Source organism: Pteronotus mesoamericanus, unplaced genomic scaffold, assembly GCF_021234165.1.
Source record: "Pteronotus mesoamericanus isolate MK-2021 breed Mesoamerican mustached bat unplaced genomic scaffold, CSHL_Meso_final contig_82, whole genome shotgun sequence".
In the NCBI taxonomy this organism is placed as follows: domain Eukaryota; kingdom Metazoa; phylum Chordata; class Mammalia; order Chiroptera; family Mormoopidae; genus Pteronotus; species Pteronotus mesoamericanus.
Genome location: NW_026555265.1, coordinates 6778892 through 6790362, shown reverse-complemented (window position 1 = coordinate 6790362; position 11471 = coordinate 6778892). Strand labels below are relative to the sequence as shown.

Below are 11471 nucleotides of genomic sequence, written 5' to 3'. Positions count from 1 at the left end.
AAGAACATACGTTTTAAGTCACAAAAATTGAGATTACATCCAAGCTTTTAATTCACTTATAGTTTTATTTTAGGGAAGCCACTGCCTTGATTTAAATCTTGGGTTTGGGGGGGGGGTGGTTAGCCTATAAAATGACAAATTTTGTATATTAATCCCTCAAGTCCTTATTGCTTTAAAGTTGAAGATTGCATCATTCTATGCTTATTGCCCCAAGTATCCAAATGTCCAATTCTATCAGATCGCATGTAATAGCAACAATTTCTAAACTCCCTGTAATGTGGCCCTCAATGATGAGCACCACTGTGCTAGTTGGGGTCTGAGGGCATAAAGAGAATATAACGGATGGTGTATGCCCTCCTGGAGTCTTAGTCTATTTGTGGAGAAAACAATCGATAAGGATAATTATCATGAATAAGTGAAATAAAATTATTCTAACTCAAGTTACACCTGATAATCAGAATCATAATTAAGAATCGGAATGATCACAATATTAACTCAAAGCTGGGCTTTACCAAATGAGTAGATTTCAATTGGCAGACAAAGATACTTCTGGGTAGAAGGAATGTACATAATGAATGTTTGAAAGGATGTGTGGAGAATGTGATTGGACAGCGTGAGGGGGACTATATTAAAGAGAGTTTGGAGAAAGTTAAGCAGTAAATTTCAGATTTATTTCCATGAATGATCAGAAGCCATTAAAGGTTTTTTTAAGCAGGTAAGTAATATAACAAAAGTACAAACCAAGTAACAAATTAAAAATTATAAACTGCGTATCAATTCTGGAATTCTTAAATGTAGCAAGTTCCAGAGCCAAGGACATAGTAGAAGTTTAAAAATAGAATTTAAAAAATTTTTAAAGGATGAAAACATCCTGCCTCTTATTTTCTTCGTACTTGTATCTGAGGACCATTAGCTGAGCAGTTGAGAGTTTTAATTGCCTGTTAATTGACATGGCACGGGGAGGGAAGCGATTGCTAAGGTAACTTGTTTCCAAGCCATATGGGGCTTTGCAGAGTCATTCCAACACCTTGAGCTACCCTTGGAAATGAACAGGCAGTCCTGTTAGGCAGCTCAATCCATGGCAGAGCACCTGCTTCTAATAATCATTCAAAAGAAAGCAGGGCCATGATCTGGGCCAGGTGATGTTTTGGGTTACATTTCAAAGAGAAATTTGATTCTGAAATCTCATTAGGATATGTGAAAACATAAATGTCTCTCATGAAGCTCAATTTCTCTGCTAAAACAACTTTAACTGGACATTCTAGAAATTTTTCAGCAGAATTTTGTAGCCATATTGTGTTAAAGCTGAAATTGTCCTGAGAGGCCAGCACATTGGGGAAATCAGCCTTGAGTGGGAAAGGAAACTTTTCAAGGTCAAATTTTAATTAATGGCAGACCTGAAATTAGATCCAGGTTTTGCAAGCTCCCAGGCAATGGCATTTTGCAGTTCATCAAATGGCCTCTCACATTAATTACTTGTTGAGTTAAAAAAGAAATTTCATGTACTATTCAAGATGAATGTAGTAGTTAGTGATGATGAAGATGGGGGTGGGTTCGGGGGAGGATCTATAGTTCCTTGAAATTCCCATGCATGTAGAGTACTGTTTGTGAAAGAGATTCTCCAATTCTGCCAGTCCGCTAGCTCAAAATGAGGGAGACCTTAAGTTTGGTGTTCCTGCAAGCAAAACAGATTATTCCTTGAGAAAACAACTTTCAGAATTCTGAATAGTGTGACAAAACTATCCTACATAAAATCCACTTTTCAAGCTATTCCTTCTTGTTCCCTGTCCTCCTTTTGCCCGTCTCTACTTTTTTCACCTGTAGTACTTACGACTTTTTAATTTACCATGTAAAGTTTTCTTTATTAAGCTTTTTGCATATTACACACTAGATTGTAAGCTCCGCCAAAGATCTTTGCTTAGTTCACATTTGTATTTAGGACCCAGAGAGCTCAAAATATATTTTAAATGAATGACTGAATAATAACTGGATCTGCCATTTTCTTTGAAAAATGGGGGTACTTTCCTATTTATTTATTTATTTATTTATTTATTTATTTTTAGCCTCACCCAAGGACATACTTACTGATTTTAGAGAGAGGGGAAGGGAGGGAGAAAGAATGGGAAACAAACATTAATGTGAGAGCCAGACATCAATTGGTTGCCTCTCGTTTGCCCCCCATCTGGGGACAGAATCCAAAACCTAGGTATGTGTTCTGACCAGGAATCAAACCCACAACCTCTCAGTTTACAGGACAACGCTCCAACCCACTGAACACACTGGCCAGGGTACAATGGGCATACTTCTAAGCCATGGTTTCTTATCTGCAAAATGGACAGAATAATAATTCACATGTAACAAGGACGTTACGAGGTCAAATGAAGTAATATGAGAACATATCTTGCACAATACTGGACCCCAATGTGATACTCATTAACTAATGACTCTCTTCCTCTAAGTGTTTAAAATCATGAACACCCATCTCAGTCATCTTACTCCTTTACTGATTCAAATCACGCCAAGGGCTGCACATCTTCCCACTAGATGCCTGACATTTTCTTCCTGTGCTTTACAAAATAGTGAAGGGACTTGGTGGCATATTGAGTAGTAATGACGTTGTGGGACCATGGAGAAACCCTGGCTTTACAAGCAGACCCAATGTGGAATCTTGGCTCTGCCACTCTTTAGCTATGTGACCTTGGAAAGTGATCTTATTTCTCTGAGCCTAGTTTCCTCCTATGAAGAATGTAGATAATAATACCTTCTTTACCAATTCAGTAAGAGCTCTTAAGGACATAATGTGTGTAAATTACCTCTATAATCATAAATGCTCAGAAAAATAATAAAGGCACCTATTCTTCCTGGAAAATAGATTTGTTGAAAAGTTGTCTTTCAGAAATACAAGTTATAAATTAGCATATCTGAAACCCTCGATGATTGTGTATTGACATATGTCACATTAAGACTGGTATATTTAGGAATTACAGAATATTACAAGCAGATTTTCTATCTACTTTTCTCATTTTGCAAATAAAGACTCATTGCAGAGAGTGCTAGTGTAAAAACTCAATTTATTAAGGAGTATTGTTTTAATTAAAGCAATTCGTATATGTAAAAGTCCTTAGAGTTTTCAAAGAACTTCATAGTTTACAAAACACTTTCATATGTATTATCTCATCCAATAATCTTCATATCCCTCAACAGTGAATTAGCACTCTATTCTATATCCTTTCAGTCATCCTTTTCATTTTACTCTATTTATGTCCTTGCATTCCAAACAGCCTTTTCCCCACTCCCAGATCATGATTTGTACTTGTTCTCGTCCTTCCTCCATACCTTTGTTCCTTCTGATTGGAATAACCTCATTTTCCTAGTCTCCCAAATCTACCTTGTAAACTCCTATCCATTTGTTACGGCCTAACCTGAGTCCTTGTCCTTCCAAAAGCCTCTCCAGATCCCTTTAGCGGATGTCTATAGAGGACATCTGTTGTTTTTGTCTGTCTAGTACCTTTTCTTCTTATGGTACCAATAAAGCTTCTTTTCTAAGTTGTCTTAGTGGAACTATCAAATGCAGTGCCCAGTTTTTCCTTTCCCAACCTCCACGCCACCACCACTACACATAGACACCAAGGATGGATGTGCGATCCAAGCCAGGCAAAAAAGCTCTCTGCTGAGAATTACGGGTGGAGTCATAGGGTGGAGAGCCATAGTGTTGTAAGCTCTTGAATCTGGAATTTTTTTCAGTAGCAGGATCCTGAAGAGGTTTTTCATGACCTCAGGCCACTAAGTTCACAAGAAATTTGTCTTTCTGTTCCTGTATTTCCAAGAACTTGTTGTTATCAAATCTTTCTTCAATTCTAAGAAAGACTCAATAGAAAAATGGGGCAGGGGGGAGAATAAAAATATTTTTAAGTGCAAACTCTGTTTCTTTCCTTTAACACTCAAATAATTTCATACCATTCTTGGAATCAAAATCAAAATCTCTGTGTGGCTCACCATCCTATGCATGATCTGGCTCTCCTCCACCTCTCTCATTTTATTCCTTGCCATTCTTCCCCTTGCTCCCCTATTCCAGAAACACTGGCCTTCTTCCACTTTCTTGAATTCCTCATGCATTCTCTCCTCCATAGAATACACCCTCCTTCTTAAAATGTAAAAATAAAATAAAATGCTTATCTTTTACAGACATTCAAATCGTACTTTAAATGGCTTACCTTAAAAGACTTCCAGTCTTTACAGAAGATGCTTCTTAGTATTGTAACCCTCTATCCCAAACTGGAGGAAGTTTCTTAATATTTGGTCTCACATTTCCCTACACTTTCCCTTCATTGTACTTGATAGTAGTATATATCTGTGCCAATCAAGGTGTCTCTCCTCCCCTAAATGGTTAAGTTGCCCAAAAAGCCAATCACTGAAACTCCAGGACTTAGTCTATTGCCTGGCACAAAAGACAGTTGAACACATACTTACTAAATTAATTTTAATTTTCTTACTCTTCTGATTAGATTGGTAAATATTCCCCATGTAATCCCTTTACCTATTATTGTATTATCATAGACAGTGATTGTCAAAGTATGGTCCCTGAATTAGCAGCATCAACATCATCTGGTAACTTGTTAGAAATGCATGTTCTTGGGCCCCAACCCAGACCTACTGCATCAGAAATTCAGAGATGGAGCCCAACAAAGTTTTTTAACAAGCCCTCTGGTGATTCTGATGAGCACACAAGTTTGAGCTCTAGGACATCACTAGTTTCAGTAAACAAAACACTCAAATGTCAAATGGCTTAATCTCTCTAAAAGTTTGTCTCGCCCATGTAGCAGTCCAACACGGGTGTTCCACAAAGTCATTCAGTGATCTAGGGCTCACAGAGACTATGCCAGTTTTAACACGTGGCTTCCAGGGCTGCCCTGGGCTGTATATCCAGTGGAGGTTGGAATAAGACAGCATGTTGATGGGGCACCCGGTTCTCAATCACCAGGGCCTGGAGATGACATTTAACCCTTCCACTCACATTCCACTGACCACACCCTGTCATGTGGTTCCATTTACAGGTAAGGAGTCTGGGGAATGAGCAGCTGCTTCTCAGCAACAACTCTCTACCGTGGAGGAGAGCACAAATTTGTTATGGATAGTAGTCATCTACACTACAGTTACAGCCTGAAAATGTCACTTCTGAAACTTACTTTTCTCTAACTCCCTGCCTCAGCAAAATATGTAGGTAGCAGGCCCCAACTCTCTCACTCGGGTTCCTATGGCGTAATTCACATGTGCTGAGAGCCATGCTAGCCATTTCACCCATTTGGTGAGATTGGCTCCATCTCACACTCCGCTGGCTACCGCTTCAGTTCGTGATGCACTTCTTGTCATTCTGCAACCTTGACTTGCCGTGGCTACCATCATGGCGTGAAGAGCGGGCTCCTCCAAACTTCCCTTGGTTCCCTGGTCCCTGGTGGAGGACGAAAATGGGTAAACAAATAGGGGTATATACATTCATTGGAATATTATTCAGCCAAAAGAAAGGAAGGAAGCACACTGACTCATGCTTAAAAGTGAACCTAAAAACCATATGCTAAGTGAAAGAAGCAGGACACAAAGCGTTACATTTTGTGTGAATCTATTTGTTTGCAAGCATCAGAGGCCAGGCAGGTTCACACAGCACTCAGACAGACAGAAAAATATATGCAGAGCCGTTGGGGTGTCTGATGTGCCTTTATTCTGGGGTGGGGTGATCCACTTACACCACAAGCGGCAAGCCATACTGCAGAAGTCCTGACTCCCTTATATACTAAGTGTACACAAAGCCGGCAAGGTGCCAATACCGACTTTCAGTTATATAACAGAGCTTCATTCTACTAAGTGGGCCCTTACTCAAGGCCACATGAACACTGCCAAGAGACAGTCACCCCAACATCCAGGTGAGGAAGCCTGACTGACTCCATTTTCCCTGCACTGTTCATATGAAATATCCAGAATAGGTAAACCCAGAGAGACTGAGCTGAGGAGCTGAGGGGAGGGAAGGATGGGTAGTAAGTGCTTAATGTATGTGGAGTTTCCCTTTGGGGTGATGGAAATGTTTTGGAACTAGATAGAGGTAGTAGTCACACAATAATGTGAATGCGCTAAATTCTGTCAAACTATTATCTTTTAAATGGTTAATATTATATTATATGATTCCTCTCAATTAGAAAAACCTGAGGTCCTCATTCTACAATCACAGCTACATTTTTGAAGTCTCTAATTAATTATTGATTTTAAAAAAAATAACACTTCAGGACAAAACAAAAGAAGACATTTTTAAACAATATTTCTTTTTAGCTGGTGCTCTGATCTGGGCCATTATAAATAAAGATTCTGGCACTTAGAAAGCTGTAAGAAATATTTCCAAACAAAAATAAATATAAGTACATTAATAAACTTGGATCCAAAAAATCACAGATTTTTAAACATTCCTTTCTTTTTAGTAAACACTGTAAAAATGTTTAAAAATAAACTTGCAACTTATTCTAAGGTACGGAGATATGCTGAATCCCTATGCTATTATTTTGATAGAAAGTACTAAGAAACTATGAATAACTAAGAAAAATCTTGACAACAGATGGCGCAGGGCCATATTTGGTAGCAGAGGTCTATTATAAGCACAATGAGAGATCTGAATTAATGGAAGCATCTTAAATGTCCTCGGAGTATGTCTGAAGGATATCAGAGTCAAAGTCTTTGCCGCTGGGGGCAGCTCTGAAATGACTGGGCACCTGAGCAATTTATAACTGACACAACTGAAGCCTACAGTGTTATAAGTATAACAGCAAGTCTCAGCTACCCCTGGACTGGTGATTGATCAGACATGATGGTACACACTGATTTGCACTCAAAAGGGTGAAGTTTCCTAAAGATTGGTATTTCCCCTCAAACCGTTACCAACTGGCATGGGAATACAGTGTGTTGGCTTCATAAACAGTGGTGGTATAATTTTATCAACTGCATTTTGCAGAACATTCTTGTCTCCTCCATTTATTTTTCAGCTTAGACCAACAGAATCTTTTTCACTATCTTCATCCTTTTCTATGTTCTTTTCTTCCCTGTCTCCTTCTCCTCTCTCTTCTTCAACAGGGAGTTTTGAGGCTAAGGGTTGGAAGAGAATGTATACTGGTTGGTATCCACTGTTCACAAAGTCAGACCTGAGTAGGAAGTCAAGACAAGCCTTAAAACAAAGGAATTAGTTTTTCCCACTATGTTTAAGCTAACTTTTGGCTATCTAAGATAATCGATTAAAATAATTCATGATTACTAAAAGAAAACCCAAAAGTTACCATTAGAATATATCTTAGGCTCTCAGTTTGATGTACCCTCTAGAAAATGTCAAAAGGTATGAATTTTGCCTTTCTTCAAAAGGGAAGGAAATGATGTTGCCTCCTTGCAACATCAGTGAGAAATATAAATGAGGTGTGAAATGAAAACAAAGAAAGGTGAGGGAGAAAAAATAGGGTCTTGGACAAACCATCAACAGAATAACCAACTTCTAAAAGACTAAGAATAAACATCGCTTCTCGGCCTTTTGGCTAAGATCAAGTGTAGTATCTGTTCTTATCAGTTGAAAAGACTAAGAATAAACATTTCTGAGCTCCTATCTTGAGCCAGGCAGTGATCTAGACACACGAAGTGGTGGGACAGGGGGAGATAAAATGAAAATGATAAATTATGGTCCCTACCCTCCCAAAGATAGAATTTGAGCGGGGGCTTGATGTTGCTCTACGTGATTTTGATAGTCATTATTGGGGAGCGTGGTTCTGACACACTGAAGCGGTAGTAAGCATATAATACCTGGCAAAATAGACTTAAAATTTTAAGTTTGACTCTTGCTCATTTAGAGGCTGATAGCGTAGTCTGTTTTTAGTCTTTATTCATCTTAGAATTTACACTTTTCTTTCACTGCAATAGATTTTCACCATTCCAGGTTTGTACATATTTTGGAAATTTCGTGTAATCTCAAGTACTTTGCTGATTACAGCTAAAATTGATTCTGCCCAGCAAAATAATTCACTCCCTCCTCTGTGTTCTCATAGTGCTCCATTCATACCTTTATGGGGCACAGATTACACTGTATATTAATTTCTGGTTGCTTTTCTGGCTCCTTCATGACAGTAGGAGCTCCTCATAGAATGTGATTATATCTTATGAGAAAGGGAAACATAGCTGTTAGGCATTAAGGCTCTCAGCTCATTCTCCACAAGTTTAAATCCCTACTCCACCATTACCTATCTTGCTGTATAACCTTGTACAGATTATTTGCTAACCTCTCTATATTTCAGTTTCTTCCTGTTGGTAATAATGAACCTACCTAATGAGAATGTGTTGTCAACATTAGCCTACATACAGAAGGTACTTTCTACAGTGTTTGGCATACATGAGGTGATCAATAAATACAGGCTTTTATCCTGTAGCCCACATTTTCTAGCATGCAGTAGTATATAATAAAGTTTAAGATATAGTAAATAAATAAATAAATAAATTCGTTTACAAGCACTGCCTAGAATGAAGAACAGTTGGAGCCCAGTTTTGCTGCCCAGATTTCCTTTCAGTGAAAAGAGAAATCCCCTTTCAGACATTCCATGATGCTGGGGTGAGTCACTCACTTCCCTTTGGCTTGGTAGGGAAATGACGGTAACTGTTTCTTCCTCATCTTGCCCAGAAAATGCTGGGCTCAGCTGAGAGCTGAAGACAGGGAGAAGTAGTCAGAGATACAGCTGAGGGAAAAAAAATCCCTGGCCTTCCAGTTCTCTGAGGGCTGCTTCTGATCATCTTCATGGAGAATATACCATAGTCTGGTGAAGAGCTTTAGCATCACTGCACAAAGGATATCCCCCACAAGAGATACTATTACTATACATCCGGTTGTGTTAATAAACACAAGGTCATCACCTATTCCTATGATGAGTTAATGCTCCTCTTCTGTGCTCCCTCAACACTACGTCACGACAATTGCTAACCTTAACTGAGTACATGCTACATGCCTGGTGCTCTCTTATATAGTGCACAGCATTAAACCATTTAATCCATACAACAAATCTACAAGGTTGGTGTTATGACCCCATTTTACAGGTGAGGAGGCTGCAACACAGGGAGCTGGAGTGACTTGTGCTGAATCACACAGCTACAAATGGCAGAGCTGATATGTGAACTGAGACCATCTGCTACCAGAGTTCACACTCAACAGTACACGAGATTGCCTCCCCAACTGCTTTCATGCCGCTTACTCCCCTGCTGTGAGAAATCCTTACGTGGCCACAACCTCATGGATTCCCCTGCTACTGCCACAGTGCCTACCACCTTGTAGGTGTTTGGTCCCTGTTGAGTCAATGAGTAAATGAGAGAGTACCTTGAGACATCGCTTTAGGCAGAATATATTTTGTTGGATTTGAGTGAAAGAAAAGGAAGCCAAGGAATCATTTCTGCCTCAGGCTCTGTAACTAGTTGGGATCCTTTCAGGGGAAGCCTCAAGTCTTCCAGATCCAATGACCCCGGAGATGGTGAAACAGGAGCCCTCCTCTTCATACTCCTCAGCAAAACGTTTCAAACAAATCATCCAACAGGAATTCTTCAACTTGCCCTTCCCCATCCTGGTTTCTGGGAGGAGCTTCACTGCAGGCTCTGAACACGCCCTTGCCTGGCTCAGTGCCGCCTGGTGTGGTTTAATTTCTCCATCTGCTGTGGTAACTGAGACTCCAAACATCTGCAAAACCTTCTCATGGGAAATGGTCCTCGGTAGCTGGAGATATAATATATCCAGGAACTGGGCTTGTGACAGTATCTCATAAGAAGCCCTTTCTGCACAGGTCTTCCTTTTGCAACATTTTTATCCCAAGATTGAGCTGCTTTTTCTCCCTTTGATGGGTTCTCTCCACATATGTCTAAAGGCAGAACTGAACTCTTCTACTGAGGTACCTCATTGGCTAAAGAGTTCATGAAGAATTTAATGAGGATTAAAGATCCCACAGTACTTTGCTGAAGAATAAAGCTTGGTTTGTAGCCAGGAATCTGTGTACAGCTGGCTTTCCATGGACTGCACTACATTTTCCCAACAATCTCTTTCATTACCACCTGCGACAGCTTGCCATCCCTGCTCAGGCTGAGGATTCATTTCTTTCCAGCTACCTAGACCACACGACTGTTAAACAGATCTCCCTTCCTTTAAATAACACGTACTGACACCATCGTCTATTCCAAAAACAGCTGAGTTCAGGACTCACTCAAGTGATTTCACACACTCAGAAGTAAAGCCTCAAACAATATGCATCTTTGGGTGGCTATATAAAGCATTTCTATAATCAACTTTCAAAAAAATTAAGTTAGTTAATGCAAGACTCTCAGAAAATATGTCAGTGTTATTTAATTTGTGAATAACAAAATTACCAATTCATCTTTAAAAAAAAATTTGCCCTTCTCCTCTGTGTTTTACTGACAGTAAAAAATGAAAATGACCCTTCTCTTTCACATGGTATCATCAACCATTTTTTGCTCATCTAATATTTATTGATCCTCAATGGGCAGAGCACAGCATACTACAGTGGTTCTTATCCGTTGTTCTGAATAGCCAACCTAGAAATAGAACTAAAAGTGACTTCATATTAATAATGTATTATAACTAACATTCAAAGAAAAGATAGTGACTTGAGAGGAAGATTTAGAAAAAAAGCCATGGGACCATCTATACCAGTGTCTTTCTAAAATTTTCTTCAGTTTCAAAAATTCTTCACATCAAATTTTAATTGAGAGCTTGCTACATCAAATGAAAGTCATTTTCTACTATAGGCTGATGAAATTCAGAGAGGATTCAAGACATGCCAGCCCCTCCAATCAGGTTCAGGGGGGCACAGTCAGATCTAATCCTCTTATCTATAGCCATGAAAGGTTGTTCTCTCCTGTCCAACTGCAGCCTCTCTTATTTCAATAAGCTGAGTCTTACAATGCCATGAATAGAGTGTAGACTTTAAACCTTGCAACCTGACTCCTGGTTCTTAGCCTGAGCTGCCAATAATATATCTGCTTAGGATGAGCACTATTCCTCCCTGGATTTAGAGAATGTACCTGTGGTTCAGGATATCTTCCTGGATTTAGTGGAAAATGTTTATTTAGATCCTGAAGAATTTTAAATGGGACTAGAGTGTAAGAGTGATGAAAGTTTGGACTCCTTAGATGGCATTGGGGAAACTGGAATCTTAATATTATGTGAAGAAATATAAAGCTGGAGCCTTACATTATGCCATATTCCAACATAGGTTCCAAGTAGCACCTAAAAGTTAAAGAAAAGCCTATAAAGCTGTCAGAATTTAAAAGATGGGTATTTCTGTAAAAGATAGAGAAAATCCTTTAAAGGAACATCCCAAATCACAAACCATAAAGTTAAAAACTAATGAGTTTGACTTCATCAAAATTAAGAATTTTAGCTCAGTGAAAGACACAACAGACAATCA

General features: G+C 39.1%; 1 pseudogene; it reads left to right on the top strand.

Annotated features, from left to right (window-relative positions):
• Positions 1 to 7539: 7539 nt before the first annotated feature.
• On the top strand, positions 7540 to 7626 carry LOC129080037 (uncharacterized; annotated as a pseudogene).
• Positions 7627 to 11471: the final 3845 nt, after the last annotated feature.